The sequence below is a fragment of the Bombus pyrosoma genome, linkage group LG11 (assembly GCF_014825855.1).
Source record: "Bombus pyrosoma isolate SC7728 linkage group LG11, ASM1482585v1, whole genome shotgun sequence".
Classification (NCBI taxonomy): Eukaryota; Metazoa; Arthropoda; class Insecta; order Hymenoptera; family Apidae; genus Bombus; species Bombus pyrosoma.
In genome coordinates this window covers 10,571,010-10,595,304 of record NC_057780.1, presented here as the reverse complement: position 1 = coordinate 10,595,304, position 24,295 = coordinate 10,571,010, and the positions used below count along the sequence as shown (strand labels likewise).

At 37.8% G+C, this 24,295-nt stretch overlaps 1 protein-coding gene across 4 annotated transcripts in view; it reads left to right on the top strand.

The window, feature by feature from the left end:
* The window catches only part of LOC122572823 (small conductance calcium-activated potassium channel protein), a 234,319-nt gene that overhangs the window by 123,858 nt on the left and 86,166 nt on the right, over positions 1 to 24,295 (top strand). The window contains exon 1 of one of the 4 annotated variants that reach the window (XM_043738337.1): positions 11,818 to 12,556. The exons of the other annotated variants lie outside the window; for them this stretch is intronic. The gene's annotated coding sequence lies outside the window, so the exon portion shown is untranslated. Of the gene's footprint in view, positions 1 to 11,817; positions 12,557 to 24,295 lie in introns of those variants that run through there. 4 annotated transcript variants of the gene reach the window in all.

Here is a 24,295-nt window from a genome sequence, read left to right as displayed (position 1 = left end):
TCTTCTACAGAATAATGCAGTTAGAACTTTGTATTTGCACAAGATAATAAGAATGTAAAATACATAGCAGTAAATTGTGGAAATTTGTTAAGCCTTGAAGGAAAATAACGAATTAAAAATTATATATTACGTTGGCTTTCTGTATACAATTTTTTAATCTAGATCTTGCTTGGAGATAAATAACCTAAAATTTAAATTCAACATTATCTGCAATCTGCGATCTGCAATCGATTACAAGATCCGATCGATTGACGACATATAAAACACAATAATAGAAAAATAGAATATTAAATATAAATATAGTCTAAGATCTAATAATACACTTATAACATTAACTTCATTTTCTATTGATTTTCCAATCATCGTGAATTATTCCCTAATAATTTGTCGGTATTACCTTATTTTTCTATAGACGTCCTAAATTTATCAATATGAGTGTGCTCATGACACAAGAGTAAAGAAAATACATTTCCCAGGAAAGTACATAAAGTCCGCCCTCGTCGAATGAATCTCAAAATCCGAAGAGGATAAACACAAGTAGGAGGTGGTAGTGTAGCAACTTTCTCAATCTCCATCAAGCACAATCCATCGTCGAACCCTGCGGAAGAACATCGTGCAAATTCACACCGGTTATACACAAATTCGACGGTTTTCCTGAAGATCCCCAACCGATGTACAATCCCAATCATCTGCAGTCCCCTGAAGCACAGAAACAGCCCTCTGTATTTTCCAGGAAAGACAGCAGCCAAAGGAAGCAGAACCGAAGGGGATCGTCTCATTAACGAAGTCAGAGTTTCCTCTCCCGTTCTTAATTCCAATATAATCGAGATACCCTGCGGCAGCAAACGTCAACTACGTCTGTAACGTCGAACTGGCACCACACCCTCTCTTCATTTCCTCTGGTCCGACGCGCTGGCTGCGAAAAGCATGAGCGTCGCGCGACATTCGAGCCAGACGACGCGACGGAGCTAAAAGAAAGCGTGGGCAATTTCAGGAGCATTTATTAGCCTATTAAAGTGGCGGTATGCAAGATTTCACTAGCCACTTAAAGCGATAACCAAAATTAGCCGGCACGCAGATCTGTTTACACGCGGACGCTGCCTGAAGAGTCGACGTGGAGGGAAAAAGAGAAAAGGAGAAAGGAGACGGAAAGCATAGGATGAAAGGAGTAAGAAAAAGCGAGTGAAACGTGGAACGATGCTAGACGAACCAAAGTAGAGAAACATAACGAAAGATGGTAAGGGATAGAGAAAGGGTGACGGAAGGAGAAAGAGGGTGGGGGTAAAAGCGTGTGCGTGGTATACAGAGGGCAGGAACACAAAGAGGGGTAAAGTCGACGAGGCCGCGCAAGGGGCAAAGCGGTTCACGGGGGTGGGTGTGCGAGGATGGTTGGCTCGGTAGGCGGTGGTGAGGATCGGGAGTGGAAGGGAAAGGAGGAATAAATGGGGACCGACGCAGTCCTGTCGGGAGCGTCACAGCGGGCAGACGCTCACCACCGACGCTTCTCTCGCTCGCCTCGCCTCGCCTCGCTCATTCTCTCTCCCTCCCTCCCCCTTCGTTCTCTTAACCACCATCTCGTCATCTCCATCCAGCAACAGCCGAGTCGCGAGACGGACCATCAGCCTCACCCTATCGGTTGCTCGGATACGCGTGTGGCCCCTGTATTTGCCTGCCGAAGGCGCAATCCCTAGCTCCGTTGTCTCGGTTTTTGCCGCCTCGTGTACGCGGCCGTGTATTGCCTTTGTTTTTTTTTTCTTTTTTAATTATACATTTGTCTGTCTTTCTCTTCTTCTCTCTATCCTTTCTCTTTTTCTCTGTTTCATATTTCTGTTCCTCCTTTCAATTACGTTTCCTTGGAATCGATTCTCACCGTTGAAATCCACCTTCAAAGTCCTGTCGTTTTATTACGTTTCTCGTCATTCTTACCTAAGTTGCCGTAATTCCGAACGAAGCAGCCGAAAATGCGCTCTCGAAACCGCTTTCGGTGGCCGCGTGATTCTCCACGGAGATTATCAGTGAACTTGTGATACCACGGACCAACAGTGTTTGAGAAAAAAGAAGATACCAACCGCTGCCTAATGAATGGACGATCGCCGCGAATCCTAGAACACTATCTATCGACCGGTGATCAAGGCGAAGAGCAATTCGTATTCCCCCGTTGTGTTGTTCCCTCCGTCTCATCCACGACGCCGCTCGAACTGTCACGAATCAGACGCGCGGTTGTCCCATGGTGAATTTCCATTTATCTCGACGAACCGAGTGTACCCGCGATCCAGATATCGTCGATCACTGCCCTGGTACACGAGGTAGATATAAAGGATCAGTGATCGATCAGTGGAAGAGTTTCGGCAGATGGGTTCGAGGGAAGGAATAGTGAAAAGGTCTCGTAATACTTCGGGGAGTGTATATAGTTCCGAGCACGCGGAACTCGCTCCCCTTAAAACGTGACAACCGTGATCGAGTTTTGGGTAACAGTGTGACGATGTTTGATTCGACGCGTGTCGGACGCGACCTCGATGAACATTTCTCGATATGCCTTATCATGTATTCGATGTGACACGGCAGGATGATCTCGACGTAACATTAGGAGACAGGAGTTATGATTTCACGCTCGTTTGGAATTGCTTGTTGCGATCGCGGACAAAGAAATTCCAAAGGTAATAATGGAATTCGTTATGGAATGGAGTTCGAAGTGGAAGGAAGTGATGATTTTACGCTCGTTATCGAGATTGTAGAAAATGGCTTAAAAGCGCTCGTTACCTTCCGTTATAATAAGATGAAAGTTGCAAAGAGACGAACAAAGATCCTTCGCGTCCGATGATGCTGAATATTGAACGGAATTTTCCGCTTGCTCTCGTGGAGCATCAATTAATGAAATTCGAGGTTTTCGAGTTATTTTAGGGATGAATTGCCACGGGTCACGGTGAAGCTTTGCGATGATTAACAATTCAAACTTAACGGGCTATCTATTGGCGAGTTCAAACGATATCAGTCGACAATTAAAAGCGCAACTAGAGAAATCGTTGGTCAGGGAGTGTATCAATTATTTCGCAAGGATATCAGTTTTCGATTCGTTTCGATTGGGACCTTGAAATGACACGCTGTCCGTCTGCGGAAATAAACCGGTCGAAAGAAGCTTTATTCTTAGAAGTGACGAGGAAAGTTAAGATCAGTTCCATTCTATTGAATAATTTGTACGGCTTCCCCACAATGAAATCGATGAATAAGTAATAGTCTTCAATTAGGTGGCATTTCATTGCCACCAGGAGTCGTTGAATAATACCAGCGATGAATAATGCTGTTCTTCGATTATTCATGTTTCCAGTCCCTTCGAGAAATTTGTTCAACGTTTAATTGCCAATAAATAATCCGATCAATCTCGGCGTAGATTCTCCTTTTCTTTTAATTCGACGTTAATTCGTTGTCTTTCGATGTTCTACCCTTAGATGATAGAACTCAGTTACTTATAATTTATTCGTTTAATGGGTGAGGCTCGAAGTTATTTTTACTGAACAAAGCGTCCTAATGTACCTTGATATCTTATTTTAATTTAACTATGAAACAGCAGAAGAACCGTAAAAGAATCGTTAAATGTATCACAGATAATATTCGATATATTAAACTTTTATCAAATATGTTGCTGATATACTTCGTGTATTTCCATGAACATCTGCATATTTTATTTACATAAATATCATATGCTTTTTGTATATTTAAAAACACCCGCAGTCTATTTAATAATTTAAAATTTAGAGTGCTCAATTTCCTTCCAAAAAGTATCTGCAAATTATTAAATAATCCTACATTTAACTAGTTTGATTCAAGCGCAATAAAGCTATATTTACGAACGTTCTTCTAAAAGCAATTTTTTTAGAAAGCAGTACACGGATGGAAATGTTTTCCCCGCTCCTTCGAGCAATATCGAATGTTTCGATGTTTTACAGCGTTTAAATAGTCGATCACAACTTTCTGAATATTTTCAATTCTATGAAAATAACGACCTTTAAGATGATTTTTAACCTTCGGGAATGAAAGGTTTGTGGCACTATTATCATTTTTTCGACTGTTAACAATTCGTTGACCGATAGTGAAGTGGCAACTATTAATGAAATAATCAAATAATGAAATGTGGGTGTGTTCTTATGATGCAGCATTTTCATGACACACGATCATTTATTTGGATCCTCTTGTACAATAATTTATCAGATAACAGTATTAGTAAATTGGAATGACCTTTCATGATTTTATAATTTTGTATCAAATAGAATATTGACATAACTTGTAATTTCATTTGTTTTTATTACCAAACTTGTTACTGTTAGGTAGATGATACAATTTCATTATTATTCAGCTTATTAATACTGGTAACTTGCAGCTTACGATTTGCAAACTTTCATTAATGATATTATTTCGTACAAAGCGGCATAATTGCTATGATGTATTTTATATTATTCTGTATCAAGGAAACCAATTCAAATCAGTTCAGAACGTAACTTAAATAGATATCCCAATAAAATATGCAGATCATAATAATTCGTTTGTAACTTGTCTTGATTACCAATCTGAGTTACAAAGAAAGGAGTTTCGTACATTTTGGATCGGATCACGTACATACCAATTATCCACAAACGTTGGCTTCATCCTGCTGTCATAAGCAGTTCGTATAACGCACTGACAATAAGACCGGTTTCAGGCGAGGATACGCGCATGATATACACTGAACATACACTAGCAACATACTCCAATGGAAGCGTTCACACGACGATTCTCGTGAAACGCAGTATCGCGATACTCATCTCGTGTATCTTGGCAACGATACACTTCGTATGAAGGTGACAGACAAAACATTAAAACAAACGGCGACATTCGCACGGTACGCTCGCGATACACGTACCGCGATACGCGTATCTCTGTGTGAAACCGGCGTAATACGCGTAGAAAACGACGCAGAGGTCGTTTACCAGGCAACCAGTCGCGATATTATTACGTCGTGCTCGAAATTCCTATAAAAATGGAAGCAATGCGGGCCGCTGTTCGCCGACATGGTTCAATTGATTTAAAGCGCAATCAAGGTCGGCCGGCCGTTTAAATTCAGCCTCTGGACGACATCCGCCGCTCTAAATAAAGGCCTCGAATCGCGATTTACGGTAAATCAAGACGAGCCGCGTCATTGCATTACATAACTTAATTGCAGAACTGTAGCTGGCTTTCGGGAAAATTGCACACCGTCTACGTGCGTCTCTCTGACCGTGTATCAAACAGTGTCCATATTCACAAGCACTGCATGTACGTGCGTGTGTGTGTTTATCCAACGTCGCAACTGGAACGGGTTTTAGTAAAATTACCGTCATTGCTAATGGACCGCGGGACGACGTTGGTTTCCTTTTCCTCGACATATCGATGTATCGAGGGTACATTAACTTTAATGAATCTATGTAAGAGTAACGATTTAAGTTCCTTGTATCTTTGATCGCGTGTCGAGTGGCGATTTGCAATTTTCAAACGTTCTTCCATTCTTTTCTGCCTTCGTTTAACGCCCATAATGGAAAGTGGTCGAGCGGGATCGGGATTGAGTCGAGATTGAATCGTTGATCGCTTTGCCAAGCGGATTAATGTATTTCATTAAGGAGAGCGGCCACGGAAATTTGTCCAGGCCACGATATAATTGCTTACGTAGATCATACGCGCCTCTGGTTTGAGAGTGGTTTATGCTGGATTTCTGTTTGGTAATTGAATTATCTTCATCATGTGAACTACGTTTCCTTAACCATCCTTACGTTTTCGTACATGGAATACTAACATTCTGGTTTTTTTAAACGTTTAAACGCGAGCTAAATTAAACCCACGGTAATTATATTCAGGATTTTCTTTGCAGATTTCTTTCTCCTGTTTGGTACATCGTACGATATGAGAGTTTCTATAATTTACGTCCTACAAGAGAAAGTAATGTAATTAACTCTGCCGTGAATTTTTATGTCTCAATCTCACTATCATCTTAATAAACAAAAAGATTTTGAATATTTCATATAATTAGCCTATGCATAAGATAAGGAATCCTGGATATTTCGATTGCTGAAAAAAATCTAGGGTACAATATGCAAATTTTCCATTCTTAGATCTTGAAGTTTCTCTTTACTAACTTTCATGTTCTTTTAACGGAGCGCGGAATTGTTTCGAATTATGCTACTTCTTAGATATAATCGTATCACGGCACAAATTTGTTCGACTTCCTAATAGTTATGCTACCTATACGTTAATGATTAACATTCGCATGACTTAGTAGCTGATTATCGTAAAATTAATAGGAATCAAATGGATTGAAGACAATGTACATAATAAAAAATTAGGAATATGAAAATATTCCAATATTGTAATGAAGTTTAAGTAGATTAGCATCTACCGCGAAATTATAAAAGTACACATTCTAATCAGTGTGACCTAATTTCTTAAAGACAGCCCCAGGATGTCTGGCACCCTCTATTAGTCGCGATGTTTCTATTAGAACAGTGGTTTTTCTTTCATTACTTAACTAGATTACTAGGAAGAAATATGGCTACTAGGCTTTTACTCAGAGTTGGAATTCTTGATCGGCTTTTAAACTGTACAGAGAGGGTGTAAGGCAAACGATTTCGTCTTAACTAAGAAAATTTAAAAAACCAAAACCGAAAGCAGACTCTCGTTAGTTTAATAAGCGTCTTCGAGCTTCACTGGGACGATCAGTCTTAAAAATTTGATCTCTATTTTTCAAATTTGCATTTTTCGTGATATAAATCATAATACAATAAAAATCATAATTTCCTTGTTTAATCCACATATGATGGAAATATTAAAATTAATATTTATTAGGAAATTAACCATTATTCAACATAATGCTTAAAGAAATGTGTAGTTAAAGTTACCAAAATTAATACTTATTTACAAAAGCGCTTAACAAACGATTAAATTTCTTCGGTATAGAAAAATTCCCAATACAGTTTGGGAATAATAATCCAGCATAGCGGTACAAAAGAAATATCGACACGTTCTAAGAATAATACAGGTTGCTGGTACGACAATGATTCCTAAAGATCCTCAGGAAGGGCTAAAAGGGACACAAGAACTCTTTCCTCCCTTCGTTCCTTTGGGATAAAAACCAGTGACCGTATCTCGGAGAATCCCGTTGGCATCTTTTTCCTCGCAGGCTTTAACGTTTCACCAAATGAAACATTTGCTTCCAGATCTTATGTCAAACCCTTCTATCGATTCCTAACGTATTTATTATAAAAAGATGTATCATTTTGATTCGTAAGAACGAATGTGATATTACAAGGACACGTGTTATCGTACATCCTAGTTATCTGAAGTTCTCCCGTAGAGAAGTATAGTTTGAACAACATTAATGACAAATCATTGACAAAATAACTGATAAAAGAAATCATTTCCCACAATTCAGAAAACAAGGTCTTCAACGAGACAATTTTATTCTACATTCTTTATTTATTTTCGTACGTAGAGTAGTTTCTAGCTAATCGTCGTATACATACATACTTGACAAGCTTTTAACCGTTTGTGTCCCAAGGGTCTTTGAAACAACAGTGTCGAAACAGCGCTTGTCTTAATCGATTGCGGAAAAAAACAAGCGGCGTAATAGTGCTCGTCGTATTTGTTATTTTTATGAAATACATCTATATTATTATATATTCGTACTGTTAGTTTATAAATATATCAAATTTCGTTCAATAAAAGTTATTGAAAAGATAACAATGAAATACAAAATACCGTCAATCGCCCGTAGCGTTCAAATATACTGGGACTTTTCGACACAAATCTAAACCGCGCGATCGCGCTGCTTGGAACTCAAACGATTAAACTCGATTTTCTCAAAAAAAAAACGAAATACCATATGAATTAATTTTATTCCATATGTCCGATTTCTATTTCCACGTAGAATCACCTTGCATCAAGTTGTACCGCCAGTTACCGGTTACTTTGCATAACGCGGAACAATTTAATTTAACCATCGGAAGGTAACGAAGTAGGCAAGCAGTAGACTATAGGTAGAAAAAATTCCCTCACGTCGTTGTATATACAGAGAAAGGGAAAGTGCACCGTCGTTGAACTCTGACTTTTCCAACGAGTGCTTTTGTTTTGTTTCGTTGTTCGGCCATCAACTGGGAAGTTCATGCTTCTTAAATACCACGACGAATACGCTGAAAGAATGGGAGACCGGCTACACTAGGTATTCGTAATTCCCAGTTCCTCTTCTACTCAGGGTTAAAAGCTTTTTTTAACGGTTCTTACACACCGCCACGCGAAATCGATAAACTCGTTATTGTCGCTTTATTTCCGAAGCCGGGATTACAGGCGCAGGTCTTGCTGCCGTAGAAGAGAAAAGAGGAAGGTGAAAAGCGTGGTAGAACGGATTATGGATATCGCTTCGTCGACGCAAAACGAATTTACGAGCGGCTCGTCTGCAGCGAAGCGATATCGGCGAGAACAGAGAAAGTTAGAGTGTAAAAAATTCGTATGGAGAATCAAAAATTCAGAGAGATACTTTTTGCAAGCAATCGTGATCGGTATTAGCTACTAGCGATAGATACTATGTAGCATGGTTTTTGAACGACGAGCGAAAAATTAATCGTGCCAGGTGTCATCCATTATTCCACGCCGTGATCTCGTCGCGGTGATGAAATATTGTTTGCGGTGAAAAAAAACGCCTGGGACAATTTAATCGGGCGACTACTTTTGCGCACAAAGAAACAATAAAGAGAGAATGAAAGAGATATATACCGTGCAAACACGTTGATCGATAGGCGATCGGCGGAGAAAAAGTTCGTCACTCTGTCTTTCCTCTCCTTTTTCTACTTTCCTTCCCTTCGTTGACATGTTCTCGGCGTGATTTATTGCTGGACGTACGGTGTTTGTTGGTGTAGGTACATATTTGATTGATTGACTTCGAAGATGCCTTTTCCTAATTATGACTAAACCGTGGATGTTTGTACGCGTTCAAATTTTGATAAACGTAACTGAAGAAATGAAAGGAAAAAAGAGATGCGTTTCACTTGCTAATTATTATGATAATTGCTTTTTGGATGTTTCTGTACATCACGTACAATCTACATTTTTAATAGGCAGAAATCATCGATATTGTAGATATACGAAAGGTAGACATACGAAATTGAATAACAGAAATTACAAATAATCAATATTTCAGATAAATATAAATAAAACAAGGAATATTGGTGGTTCTTAACGACGATACGTAGCAAAAATTCTAGCCAGCCCGTTTCGTTACAGTTTACGACGAAGCAAAACCAAGCTCTTAGCTGTGGCACTCGTAAATTTTTTTTAAATCGCAGCTACAATTTTAAGATCCTCGCTCCAACTTGTATTTACTTTTATTGCCCCTGGTCGCGTACAATCTTCAAGTTTCTTCAAACATCTGCATTTCTCCGCTTCATTAAACAAAAACGAACATTCGCGGAGGAAAGTGTACTGAGACGGACAAGGAGATCAACGACAATAATTACACGTGTTGTTTCAAAATTTTATTACATTATTTATCGCATTGCATTTTTACGAAATTGTTCCTTTTTCAAGTTGAGCCACGTCAGAAGTTGCTCGTTCGCCACGAGATCTTTTATTATTTTTCGAGTGAAAAAGCTACAAAAATGTCAGTTGGAGGGTTTTTGATTGAGTTACATTTGGAAGCGAACGCACGAAGTGGTGCTTGTCATTGAAAGATAATTTCTCGGGCGTACAAATAACAATTTCAACGGTGTAAATTTTTCATCGTCCGTCGAACGCGCGACCACACATGTTAAAAGCGATTCTTGTTAATCCGTGGGATCTTCTGAACCGGCCTGTACGCAAAACGAAACAGTTATGTGCACGTGTATGCGATAGAAAACGCGCGTTCGACGCGACACGAAACAGAGGAAGAAACGGTGAAAGGCAATTTTTGTTCATATCACGCAATTTTCCGTTTCACCATTACTACGATAAAAAATATCGGAGAGAAAACTGTTTTTATGTATCGAGAGGAAACAGCATGGACATCGCGAAACGCAAATCGCTTCACGTTTTATCGATCTATCGCAACCTCTTCATTTTCATTAAAAAAACCATACTTTTGAAAACTTCTTTATAATTTCATATATGCAATTAGTAGATAAATATTTTTCATACTTCTCATACTGTCGCATCTTTTTCTATAAATTGCTTCACTGTAAAATAATGAGATTTACCGGTGTGCGAAATTTCATCTATCATATTAGGAATAGTTCGAAAATCTTGTACTCTCCTTCTTCATATTTAATTCAAATTAAGAAATTTAAAAATAAAACAAGGAAGGGAAAAAATTAAGAAAATTAAAATGTCTACAAGACACGATAATTTTCCCACTGGCAAAAAATGTCAACCAGTTGTAGCCACGGACTTTCTTTTGTTTCGGTTTCGTTTTCAAAGGGTTGTCGCGCTTTTTTCCCAAGTTCTTCGCTTATTTTGCACCGTTTCCGTACAGCATTCTACATGGTTAAAAAACAGCAGACCTCGACTATTCCACCGTTGCAAGTGTTCCACCAAAGACGCAATGTAAGCTCTTTAAACGGACTTCGAAATTAGTTAATTAACTCCATTAAATATTCCCGTGTTTTTCTTTCTTTCGTTGTTATTTTTTAAATGCGTGCCAGGGCTAGGAACACCAGCTGGGTTATCAGATTTTATCACTCTAACTTCTAAGTATTCAATTAACTAATTGCTCGGCCACTCAGTCGGATTATTTTCAAGTCTAAACACAGAATCATCTCTATAAAATTGTACTCTGTAACAATCGAAAGAAACAAAATAAAATTCAAAATGACGTGTAGTATCTTATTGATAGCGATATTAAATTCTTTATGACTTCACGTACAAAATAATCTCGGTAGTGTACTGTCTAGGAGAGTAACTCACTTAAAGATATTTTGTTTGTGATAATTTTATTATACTATTTTAAGGATAATGTTAAAATTCGAAATAATACTCTTTTAACCCTTTTCTTTAGTAATAAACAATATTTTATTAAACACCATCAAAATTCAAGGATTATTATACAAGAATGATAAAAAATGAATTATTACAATTGGATTATAAAAGAAAAGGATTCTTACATTATAAATTACAATATACATTGTTCAGTAATTAATAACTCCCTACTTCTTATTATCTCGATCCATTAAAGAGTAACCAGTGAAACTAGCACGTGGAACAAAGCATTATTGAAACTAATTATCTAAACATCTTATTAGTAATTCCCACTTCATCGTTATTCTTAATAAAGCAGTAAGCCTACTACTGAGCATTAGGGGTGGTTCAAACAGTTCACTTTAAACGAGACATCCTGTACAAAAATGCTTAAAGTACGGTTGCTTAAACAGAACCGATAATCCTCTGAAACTTGCTAGCGACAATCGTGCGTCAAACATCGTCAAGTTCTAAACACGGTATTCCAAAGGTGCTTAAGAGCAGCGTCGTTCCTCGATGCGCAACGGTCATGTCTTCGAGAAACTTCTGCCCCTATCCCTCGAGCCCTTAGAGAGTTCGCGAAATTTCCTGAAAATTCCGTCAAAGGAGGAAATAACTCGACCAGTTAACGCGTCGTAGCCTGCGTTCACGAGGGAGTCACCAGTGACATTTCAGAGGGCGAACCATCCCGAAGACCGAGAAGACGAAGACGAGGAAAAGGACGATGCCACTCTGGGTTTCCCGCCGTCTCGTCAAGTGTGTGAAATCTCTGCGAGCGATCGCGAGGCGCGGACGCGCGCGTTATATCGTGCGGATCGATAAAATTCTAAAATATTAACGAGTATCGGCACGGTCGCGGGACACGTTCCACGCGAATCGAACAGTGGAATCGTGTGCACGGCTGGCATTGAGAGCCAGCGCGATAACGGAGAAGAAAAGAAGGAGAGGTGAACGCGAAGAACGGATCGATATCGCCCGCTGTCGAGAGCGATTCGCGATGCCGGACCGCAGTTAGGGAGCCGGATGAAAGTTGAAGCAGGAAGAGACGATCGAAACGTACCACCATTGAGGAGGTAAAGAATCGCGTACTTCGAGCGGAAATCGAAGATTGCCGCTCTTCATCAACCGCGACAACCACCAAGTGATTCCAGCCCATTGGCCTAACATTACTGTGGAGTTGTAAAGAGGCGATAGATACATGATGAATAACGTGGTGAATATTCGCGCGCTTTTAAAGGGGACGTGAATAATCCGTAATTCGTCTAAGATTCAAGAGGATAACGAAAGTTCCTCTGAGATTCGATGAACCACCCGTCTTTCCAGCGTTCGTAATCGACGTGTCCCGTTCGATCGAGCGATGAACGGTGAAAACACAGCCTTAAACATGAGTGAAACAGTGAATCCTGCTGACAAACGATTACAGGCCGCGATGCAACCAACGGAACGCGGTACGTTTAGTGAAGTGCATCCTGGCAAACAAACAGAGTTACCGCGTTACAGTGCCAGCGACATCCCGGCCTCGGCGGACCTGACTTGAGGAGCCAGGCGAACAAACGTAGATGTCACTGAGAAGGTCAGTATTAGGGCAGTGGAAGAATTTTTGGTGAGGGGTTGCATGGATAATTATCCGTTTTATAGACAATGGGAATTGTTTTTTTTAGCAATTAAAGTCACACGCATGGACAATTTAAAAATATGTTTGCATTTCTGCAACCTACTGTTATACAGAGAAGATTATGTCTCATTAAGACACGATTCAATTCTAATTGTAAATTAATACTTAACTAGCGCCAAAAATGTTTCCAACTTATTTATTCATTTAACAAATCTACCTCACTGATTGAAAATGCGGATTCTAGAGTGTAGAACGATGTTCACCATGTTTTTCTCACATTTAGATGCAGGTTTACCCTCACAAATATAGCAGGTCGCTACAGATGTAAATGTTGCCGCGTGCAGCTTGCACGTTTCGTTTATTAGTCGCAATTTGTCCTTTTTCTCTCAACGTTTACTGGAAGAATGTAGGTCAGAGAGGAAGAAAGTCCTAGAGAACAGACGCCAAGGGCTTGATTTGTGGCCTCTGTTTGTCGCCAGATTTTGAAACTGGGTGACGAAGGGAAGAATCTTGAAGATTCTGGAAACTGTATGGTACTTGTTCTTGCAACTTGATGTTTAGTTTGAATTGCGAATCGAAAAGCGAAGATCGCTTCAGTTTCACGGAGTTACATTATTCTCAGCCGTCCGTATCTTATACGGATATTAATCACGTAGAATGAAATGAACTTTGTTTGAACCTTTCGTTGGTTTTCAGAAGTCGAAACGTAGGCGGATAGAATGAGGCAGATAAATAAATAAGACGAAGAGAATAAATTCGTAATTGACAATGTTGTTTTCACTTCTGAGAATATCTGACGCCTGCTTTGTCTTCATATCGAGATTTATTTTCCACGTAGGCGTTTTATATCGGATAATAGTACTTATGTAATAAGAATCCGTGTAACAGGCAAATACGAAGGACTGGTAGAATCTATCTGCACTCGATGTTATGAAAGATCCAATGAGTCAAATTTAGAGCTAATTTATCTTAAATTCTTTTACTTCTATTTAGATTAGAAAATTGTATAGGAGTTAACATATTGTTGTTAATTCATCATTTTCCTCTGAAACTCTGGTAAAGTATTTCCAGAATTCCTTCTGTGTATGTATTCGTCGGATCGTTACATCTACGAATGTAAACTACTAAACGAATTAATTATGCCTCTAGGAATCTAAATCAATTAACCAGATCTTGAGTTAACTAACCAGACCAGCAGACTTAATACTAACAGTTATTCAATTCTGGAATCCCTGCCTATCACTTCAAAAGATCTGTAAAAAAAATTCTTGATTTCTTCCATATCATTAATCTTCTATTGTCTCAAACTTTCTATTCATTCTCCATTAACGACTCAACGTAATACCGGGATGGTGTTGATTACCGCGTGGCAAATATTTGTCCGCCCTTCGTGCTTAGCTTCTTAAGAATTCTGTGAAGGGAAGGGAATAATGAAACACATTCCAGGATTCGTCGAGTGAAAAATTAGAAACTGAAACGCGTCGGAAAATAAATGTTATGGAATTACATTGAGGGTTCCTGAAGTTAAGGGTCGGGGTTCGGATAATTAAATATTGGGGCGAATACTGAACAAGTAAGGAGATCTTTTTATATCAATTCGGAGGAGTAGATAAAAGGTTGAAGTAATTAACCTGGCGATAGTATGATGAATTATAGCATACTTCAACGTTCTTAAAACTTCTACCTTCATTTTAAATGTACTTTCAACATCCTTAACGGATGTTTATTTTAGTAAAGTTAAAGTTATAAAATCAATTTATGTTTAAATTCAGCTCGGATGAAATGTATTTGTAAAGAATGAATAATAATATTATTATGAAGCTTAAATTCTTTTATCGATGAAATGAAATTATTTATGAAACTTTATTCTTTTTTATTAGTAATATAAGTAGCTTTATATTTATTCCTATAGAAAACTTGCTGTTAAGTATTATTTAAAAGAAGCTACTTTCACGATTTCATATTATATCAAAAAACCCAGGAATTTATTAAATTTTCCAAAAGATTGGGATTTATGTGTAATAGGTATTGGGATCATGTTGCATTTTTTTCAACATCCGGTTGTTGAATAAGAAACAAAAAGCCAGATACCAATATTCGTCGGTTGTATCTAGTTTAATGAAAGGGAACAATTCTTAAAGAGTCATTCGCGTGACGCCAGGGAGAAATTGCAGTGAATCTCGGTTCCCCCGAGTTTTCATCTATTTACGAAACTCAAAAAAGGTTTCATTAAAAAGGATCCAGTGTCCATGGGAGAAAGAAGCGACATTCGAAATTGCCAGTGCCTGTGCATCTCTCCGTTTTCTCTTTCTCCCAAACTTTTCCACTTTCCATTCCAGCTGTCCCGCCCCTTGTTTTCTCTAAAAAAACTCGATGATTCCGAAACTCTTCGTTTCGGTGCACTCAGTAATTTTTCAAACTTCCTTATTAGGGAAATCTGACGAAGATAAAAATGAATAAATCTCAGAGGTAAAAATTTATGTAGAATGGTACGAAAGTTTGGGAATAAGAATAATGCAAACTTTCGTTGAAAACAATTCGACGAGATTCGGAAGTCGAGCTACTCTATAAGAAATTTCGGTTTCCAGGAAGATCATTTTAATTTCCGTCGAGTACACGTGCACTCCAAATATTGATTTTGCAACGTGAACGGACTAGCTGGCTCTTCTTATCTCTTATTTCTTTCGATAAGTAACTCCGATCATTAATTCGTTAATATCCATACATCGCTATCGCAAACGACCAAAGTGTATCCAAATACTTCCAAACTTTAATATACAATTTCGTGAATCATCATCTATTCACGTTGACTAAATCTAGAGAATTCTCAATGAAATAACGAATCGAATGAAAACCAATTATCATCCATCAAAAAGATTATACGAATTAAATCAAACGAGTCGCAAAAATATAACTAGCTTAGTTATTAATATAATAATTTTAGTTAGTAATAATTCAAAATCAACATTTGTATATTGTTACTGTAACACAAATCACGTCTAACCAATACTATCCTTGCCGATTTATCATCTATATCTACTACACCTACAAATCCATCAATAAAATAACAAATCGAACGAAGACCGATTATGATTCGGCTATCAAAAAAAATTACTCCAGCATCAATCAAATCGATTGAGTTATTTGGCGCGTTCGTCATATCTCTTTCTTTCTCTTTCTTTCTCTTCTTTCGCTCGTTGGTCCAAGCGACAATCAAGCAGATCATCCGGAATTTTCTCCACGTTCGGCTCAACTGCGGCCGAGAATAGACGAATTGGCTCGCAAGCGGAACGAAGAGCAATCGTTCGCGGTGCCAAAGGTTTTTGGTAATTTGCGTCGGCGTCCTACGAATGCGGCGTCTTAATATCCCAAGTCTAGGCACGTCCGTGGCCTCGGTTAGGCTTCGCGAAACGAAGGAAGTTTCGCGCAAGCCAGTCGAGCGCAAGGCAACTAGGACGTTTTATCATTTCGCTGCGACACCGGTGCTCAAGATGCGAAAGAGGTCGCGGAAACAATGACCGCGCTTATCAGCCAGCATCTCGCTGACGATAGTTAGGGAGAAGTTCGGTAGCATCCTGTTCGCTCTTTCTTTCCTCTCTACGACCCTTTACTGTGGGGGAAAGTCTCATCATCATCAAAAATTGTAATAAAGACGATCGGAGATTTTCGGATAGTCGATTCGTGGCGAAAAGGCTAGGGAATTGATTGACGATAAAATTCGATTTGACATAGAGATGAGTCTTATTTTGTATAAGAAAAAGTTATTTGCTCGGCGAGGTTTTCGTTGATACACTCCTCATTCAGGAGTATTAGGACATTTATAAAATTCGAAAGCCTAAGTAAGTTCGAAAAATTATTATTAAAATATTAAGAATAATTATTTCATTTGAAACGTTAGACTATGAACGACTCATGTATTTAATATTATAACAACTTTATTAATTTGATGTAATAAAATGAATTCTCTTCTTGCCTATGTATATCTGTTGCGTCTTTTGATCACTATCCTCGTCAATTTTATTACTCATATTATGATTTCATTTCAGTTATTTGGCTTCATGCATGCTGTAGATCACCTTATAGAACTTTTTAATTTTTGGGATGTTCTATCTGTTTCATTTCCGATTCTCTTTATAGAATTTAGATTAAAGAAATTGTTAACGCATGCTTGAATATAAAATTCTGATCTATTAATCGTTCCTTTGATACTGGTGTCCTAATACTTATCAACAGGGAATTTACAGTTATCCTATGTATTTATTTAGTATACGTTGAACCATAGTGATTTCATTAGTCTACAGATTCTCATTTTATCGTGAGCCAAAGTTTAAGCAGATAAAGGTTCTTGGAATCCCTGGATATTTCCACGACGTTAATATTGAGAATTTTCTCGTGTCTATATCATACTCAAAGGTAATACTTCATCGAGCACTTCGAAGAATTAGAAAGGGGCTATCCCAAAACTTTCTTATGAGAAAACTTTCGACCGTGCAGTCGAGGCACGTAGGAGATCGCGTCACTCTCCTAGATGTTTGTCGACAACAATTAATACTTTTAAAAAGTGGAAATCACATACAAATGAAAAGATTCTCAGCTCTGGTACGATATAGAAAGATATAAATATCTATCGAAGAAAAGGAAGATTTATAAAATCCCTACATAGTAATTGTATCTCAGTAAACTAACACGAACAAATAAATAAATAAATATTATCTGTATAAGAAAATGATAACTATTGCCCTCAGTCATTAATTTTCTCCTACTCTCTTTTAAAAACTTATCTGTAAAATATCAACGTGTCTGCCTTCTTTCAACTTGTTAATCTGGATAACATCAAAGTAGCTTCGGGATTGCTCGGTCAACTCGAGAAACTATCCCCTTGAAACGGCATAGAACGAGCAAAATGAAGAGTGAGAGACGTAGAAAGTGCAATTAAGAGTGTGATCCTTTAGCCGGCGAACAAGAGTCCGTGGCAAATCGAGGACATCTATGGAGCGTAATTCGCCGGCGAACACGTGATGAGAGCCACTTGTCGGTGCAGCAACGACTGCAGACATCGTTGGCCGTGATAGAGGCAGCGAGCTGAAGAGAAAAGATAAAAAAAGGGCGCGCACAGGCTCACGTTTATCTTCTTATTTACTTTTTTCGCGGGGCCGATTTGCTTTCGAGGCTAACGGATTTCATTCGTATGCAGATTAGAGGCCGCGTGCTGGTACTCGCACAATATCCGCGTACAATGGCTACGCCGGGACTGGTCTTTGCCGATTGTGCGGCACGCCACCTCGTCTGGAAAAAGTTGGCGCCGGAAAAACGGCCACAAATGGTAATTCCTATTCCAATGCCGGTGTGTGCACACGCGAGAGAAGAGATTCGCATCCCCTGAAGCCAGAAAACTCCGGGACAAGCCGCGGATTATTTCGCGCGCGTGCGACACTACCTTCTTTTCGCGTTGCGGAGTGCGCGTTACCGTAATGCGTAATGCGTCGAGCAGAGTCTGTTATTGACAAGGAAAGGAAGGGAGTGAGGTAATTTTCAAAAAGATTTTTGCTGCTGGTGGTACATTGAGAGTGATACAGGAACTGTGAGCTGCAGACATAGTGGCGGACAAGAGAAAGTTTAAAATTTGTGCTAGATATTAGTTACGCTATATTAATAGTAATACTAAACATTGTTATATTAAACATTTTTCACCATGTTAATAACACATATATTATATCTATCTATAATTTGGTTGTTCTTGTCAGTTATAGTTCCGTCTTCTAAAATTGTGGCATTCTTTTGTAATGCTCACCCTTTAAACTTTCTTCTCTCCGCCTTTGCAGTGGCTCACGAAGGTATTTAGACATTTAACATAAATCTCCTGTTTAAATATATCTATATCAGGCGACTTGTAAAAAATCTTTGATTAGATTAAAAAATGGAAAATCATTGGGTGATTATAAACAACCTCTAAGAATCATTATTTTGAAACGGCAGACTATAAAGGATACATATATTGAGCATCGTAAGAATAATCCTATCAATTTCATGCAACAGAGAATAATTTCTTCCTTATAAAATCATACTATGACACGAACAAAAAATGTCATTTTTAACACAAATGATTTGTTCTATTTACATACAGAGTTTCAGAATTTGTTTAATTCCCACGATCTTGAACTATTCTCTTCATTCCTCTTCCCTACTATTTAAACACTCTTCATTTACATATCCCTGGTGCAAACACACTTGAATCGCTCAACAAAAATTCACCAGTCACTTCTACGATATAATATATTGCAGTTGAAACAAACAATAACTCATTAAAATAAGAGCGTTGCGGATGAAATTGACAATGAAATATCTCCGTTTTGTTTCGACCCCCGTGTACTTCTTAAAAATAATAATTTATACGAATGCATATTTCGGTTTTAATTTAATTAATCGATACTCACGCACTGGGAGTAATTAAGGATCGTTAATATGTACAAATTCTTTTTGTAAGCAGTTACTCATTTTACAAGAGCTAATTGTCAAGGGATAATGAATTTAATAGAGGCATAACGTGTTTTTTTAACACGATTTTATCCAACTCTTTTGTCGTTGGTATTAAATTAATTCAAGGGGAGCGACGAGTGTACGAATGGCTCTTCCTGTTTAATGAGAAGAAATGGTTAGAAGCTGATGGTAAGAAAGAAAAAATTAAGGAGTTAATAAGGAGAGAAAGTTTGCGTTAATCACAACGAAATAGCTCTCCTCTGCACGCAATTCTTTGTTTTTCTTCTTCGCTGTGTAAAAGAAACTGATACCTTTTCATATGCAATGATATACCGCCATTATTCAAAATGATATTAAAAATTAGAAATGATGGCTGTCGTTGTAACGCTGGAAACTGGATAATCTATGCTTGGCAAAATATTTATCACTGCAGTATTGCAAGCTATATTATTAACTTCGCTGAATGATAAAAATAATGCGATGAAAAGAAGGAATAAACGTGATGATTCTATATAGTTACTATAATAATCTTTCTATGCGCAGTTTAGAAATAATGTTCAGGCATTTTTCATTTTAATCATCGTAGAAGAAGTAATGAAATAATTTTTAGTAATTTTGTAATTTCTTTACGAGTTCTCTCGTTACGGTCATTGATTCAAAAGCTAATATTGAAAAATTAGAATTGAAAGTTCAGGCGTAAGTTATTAATTTCTAAAAGGCACTTCGATCTTCCATAAAAAAGAAATTAAAGAACAAAGTCTGGAACAGTAGTTAGGAACAAAAATATTTCTATTTTTATTCCCGTGACTTCTCTTAGAAAAGTTTCCCTTTACTCGTGTCGTTAAGGTTCAGTTCTCACTGCAAGTTTCTTGCTTCCCGCTCGTTACACCACTCACGGGTGGGGCTATGAAATTTAATTAATGTAGAAACGACAGAGCACGCTTTGGAAAGTGTTATCTCGAAACAGGAAAACGAGGAGCGAACTCAGAATATGCCTGATAAAGTTTACTCCTGACGAAAGAGAGATTGCTCGTCTTATCAAGACTACAGTTGCAAACAATCGACTGGCACAGTCACAAGATTACTATACTAATTAAATTTCTTCCTTTGTAGCCGAGTTACGCGTACAAGGATTACCGGCGCTCTTTTCTGCAGGAAGCAACTCGCGAAACTTCGAATCGAACCCCTTCGATGCTCCTCCCTTTAATTTCACAACGAACAAGGTAGTTTCACTTTGCTTTCGAAACAGGAACTTTCTTCGTGCCTTTATACATAATTATTTTTCTCGGTTGTTTGATCTTATTTCTAGCTTTCTTAACTTTGATTGATTATAAACTATTTCCTTTACCTTTAATTATTTCGTATTTTATTTAAGGAGTGGAAAGTTGGAAAGATGTATAGACTGAAAAGGATTGAAGACGAAGTATCGTATAACAAAATTTTATTTTATGAGTTCGAATTATCGTTTCGTATATACGTACATTGTCTTCTTGCTTGTATCATTAGTTACTGGATATTCTGTAAAAACATATAAATTATATTTGTTAGCCTCTGGCATCTTCTCAAGAACAAAGGTTTGTAAAGAAAAATTTCATTTTATATTTTGTTTGATATATACCACCAGTTATTAGATGTCCTATGGGAACCTATAATTATATACTTACGTTACGCTCTCCATATTATATTTAACGAGATTCTGCTCACAAGCAAACGAGACAGAAATATCAGGAAAAGTTTCAAGTTGCAAAATTCAGTCCCATATTTTAACGCAATCCGCGCTAGGGAATAATTCCTGGAACTTTATTTTCTGTAACTTTATCCAGAAACCAGCCCAGGAAAAAGTAACGCCATCAAATGGACAAATTTCGAAGGTATAATTCTTGAAGCTTTTTATTACGAATGATGTTACAACTGTAACAACAAATGGACAAAGACAACCGAATCCATCGTAGGTGAATCCATCTTCGAGTTCTACGAGGTTCAGTATCTCACTCTACTTACTTTGAAAGTCGCGGAAAACAAAAGCCAGTCAAAAATCTACTCCAAGGGTTTAGCAGGAAAAGCAGTAGCCAGCCACTCCTTCACAAAGACGCCCTTTGTATTTTCCCACAGTCTTCTTTCTTGGACCCTTGTCCTCTATTTGAACGACAAACACTCGTAGTCCCACGTCTGTGGGATCTGACGAGAGGTCCGCGCTAGTTCTAATGAAACTTCATACGTTGACAGAGAATTGGAAAAACTATTTTCAGACGTGTTGGACATAAAAATCACATTTTATATGGTGGTATATAAAATAACGACATGATAAAGAAATAATAATTATGTTCTTCGCGCAATGAAATTCAGGATATAAAATCGAGATAAGAAAATGAATAAATAACAGCAGCGAAAAATATTCGAATTTCTGTGAAATAACACGTTCTGTTCAGTTACATTAAGCGCCATGATATTTATGGCTGGCAGTTTGCATATATAGTTTTTCTAGTAGATCCTTCCAGTGAAGATTCCTAATAAACCCATGCCTTAAGCACGAGAACAGCAGATGTTAGATCAAAGTATCTCTGTCGTATCTGTACGAGCGAGATCATCAAGCGAGAGCCTGTGAGAATTCTATATTAACGTGGTTCCGTGTGATGTCATACGTAGGATAACCGTCGTATTTGGTAAGATGAATGTGCGAATGCACGTACGTAAAGTACCCTTAATCAAGTAATTCCTCTTAGGGAAGTGTTCTATCGCTTTATCGAATGTTCCTTCTTGCCTATCATTGTTATTTGCTATGTTCTCAAAAACTTCTCTACAAATATTCTCTAATTAAGTAAAAGATGGTACCTGTTCAGAAAATTTCTTTTGAAAACACTCGTGTTTGCTTTTTCAGTTTATGAAGTTCCATAACTCGTTTCAGTGAAAATAGAGTGTTAAAGCGAAAAATCGAATGCTCGATGTTTGATCATTTTGACGACCGCGGGGAACTCCAAGCAACAGCCTGACGAATCCCTCGGGCTATCTTGAGTTTAATTGGCCGCGGCTAGTTATTAAGACGATTTCCTGGTTTCGCGGATTACCTCGCCCCCGCAGCGCTGAATAAACTTAATTAACCAGCAGGCGGTTTGCTTGCCTGTTCGAGAAGAACTGTCTGATCAAATAATCTTTCCCAAGAACGGGATGGAAAAATCCCAAGGAAGGAACCGTCGATCTCGATATATTTGTAGGTTTGATAACATCTATCGTGAGGTATTTGCAAATTTGCTAGAACTCTCTCATTCTTACACCTATGGTGTAAGTAAACCATACACTACAGAGAATTTTTCAATTCAGAAACTGAACTTACTTTGGATTTTTGTAAATCTGAAAGTAATAGAATTAGTTATATTTATTTCAAAAGAATGTGTAAAATTGTGAAGAAATTACGTACGAGTAATGTTGTATTTGAGAGGACAACGTTTCAAGACGCAAGATTGGCTGATCAAAAAGAATCTGTACTACTTACAATTATATTTTATATCCTGCAGGAAATCTATTATAAGAGAAAGCTACACAGAAAACTTGTGTGCTAATATCGCTGATGTAATAGTAATTACTATCAATGTATAATCATAATCATTAATTAAATCTTTAACAAAATAGTTGTTCACGTGGTAATTAACGATTGACAATAAGTGGAAATTTAATAAGCAGTATTAGTTCCTCAAGTTTATACTTCGTAAGAAGCGAAATTTTTCATATACACTATAGCCTCATTAACCTGTCTAGAATAGAAAATATAATTATAGAAAGTACGATTAAACTACGAAGCGAGGAAACAATTTTCTTGAAACAATAACCAATAAACAGAATAATTTTCTCCTAATCAATCGTGATAAAGCATGACAATTCTGCTCTTACTGAAGTAGTTACTTGTTAAATAATAAGTTATCAAGACTTGAGAGAGAGAATGAAGTTTACAGCAGCAGTTGAAGTGGCGCGATAGATCAAGTTACAATAAAGCTGCATTTACGTAGAAAGCGAAAGCACTAAGATTGCGAAACGATCGTTGTGCTGAGCTATTGGCGTCCGTTGTGTAATTTAAGAATGGGACAGTAGAAGCGTCGAGGAAATTGAATAAATTCGACAAGGATTGAGATAACCGGAGAAACATTCCCGGTCGGAGTTTCCGGTTGGAATTTCAATGGCGTCCGATACCGATCAGGCGAAAGTATTTCATGGAAATGGAGAGCAATGAGGAGTAAACGAAATATCGATAGGACAAACGCGATAGACGGTAAAATCTGTCTGGGTACTGTATCCAATTTTCTTTGCTGTTCGAATTCAAAGGAACGAGTTACGATATCCATCGCCTCCATCTCTTTTAATTGAGTTTTTAATTGACGGACTTTTTTCTCTTCTTTGAACACGAATGATCGTACATGCATCATAAATAATACACACAAATATAACTACGTACAACGTATTTAGCGGAAAATTGAATCGGTGGCATTTGGTAGAGAAAAATAGAGAGACTTCGTCAACAATTTTTCAATATTAAAGAATGAATATTTACAAACTTTTTATCTATCAATGATTAATTGTTCGATAAAGCAGCTTAGATTTTACTGATAAAACGGATAAAAAATTGTTTTTCTACAAAATGAAAAAGTGAGGTAAGAAGTAAATGTTTTCTCCACTTTCGTCTTCATTTTTCATTTCATCTTATTTACAAGTATGTCGCCGTATTCTGTCCCGGTAGGGAAGAAGCTCCGGGATAAATTATTCAGCTAAGATTCTTATCGGCGACCACTTAAGAACGCATTATGCGACGTCATATTCAGTCAGGCCGAGGAAAAACGGACCATTAGGAGCGTGAATCACGCGAAACATCAAGCCTAGAGAACCACACCTCTATTCATCATTGCCTTTACCTTGCAATCGGTGGTGTAACAATAACGTTTCCGTGTTGCTTGTTCGTCGGCCTCGAACGCTCGGCTCTACCGAATATTTTCTCCTCTTGAAGCGACATAAGGCAATAATAGAACGGAACAAAAGCGAGTAAATACGCACGGACGAGTTCGGAAAATAAAAAGAAGTTATGCTGAAAATCAGCACCACGTCCTTCGTTAATTCTTTTTTCGTTTTGTTCTTTCATTTTATTCTCTTGTCTTTCGTTCTTATTCTTCTTTCCCTTTTGTTTTTGTCAACAACAGTGTGGAAGATGGTTGGTCGAGTCGTTGTTTAAATGACGAA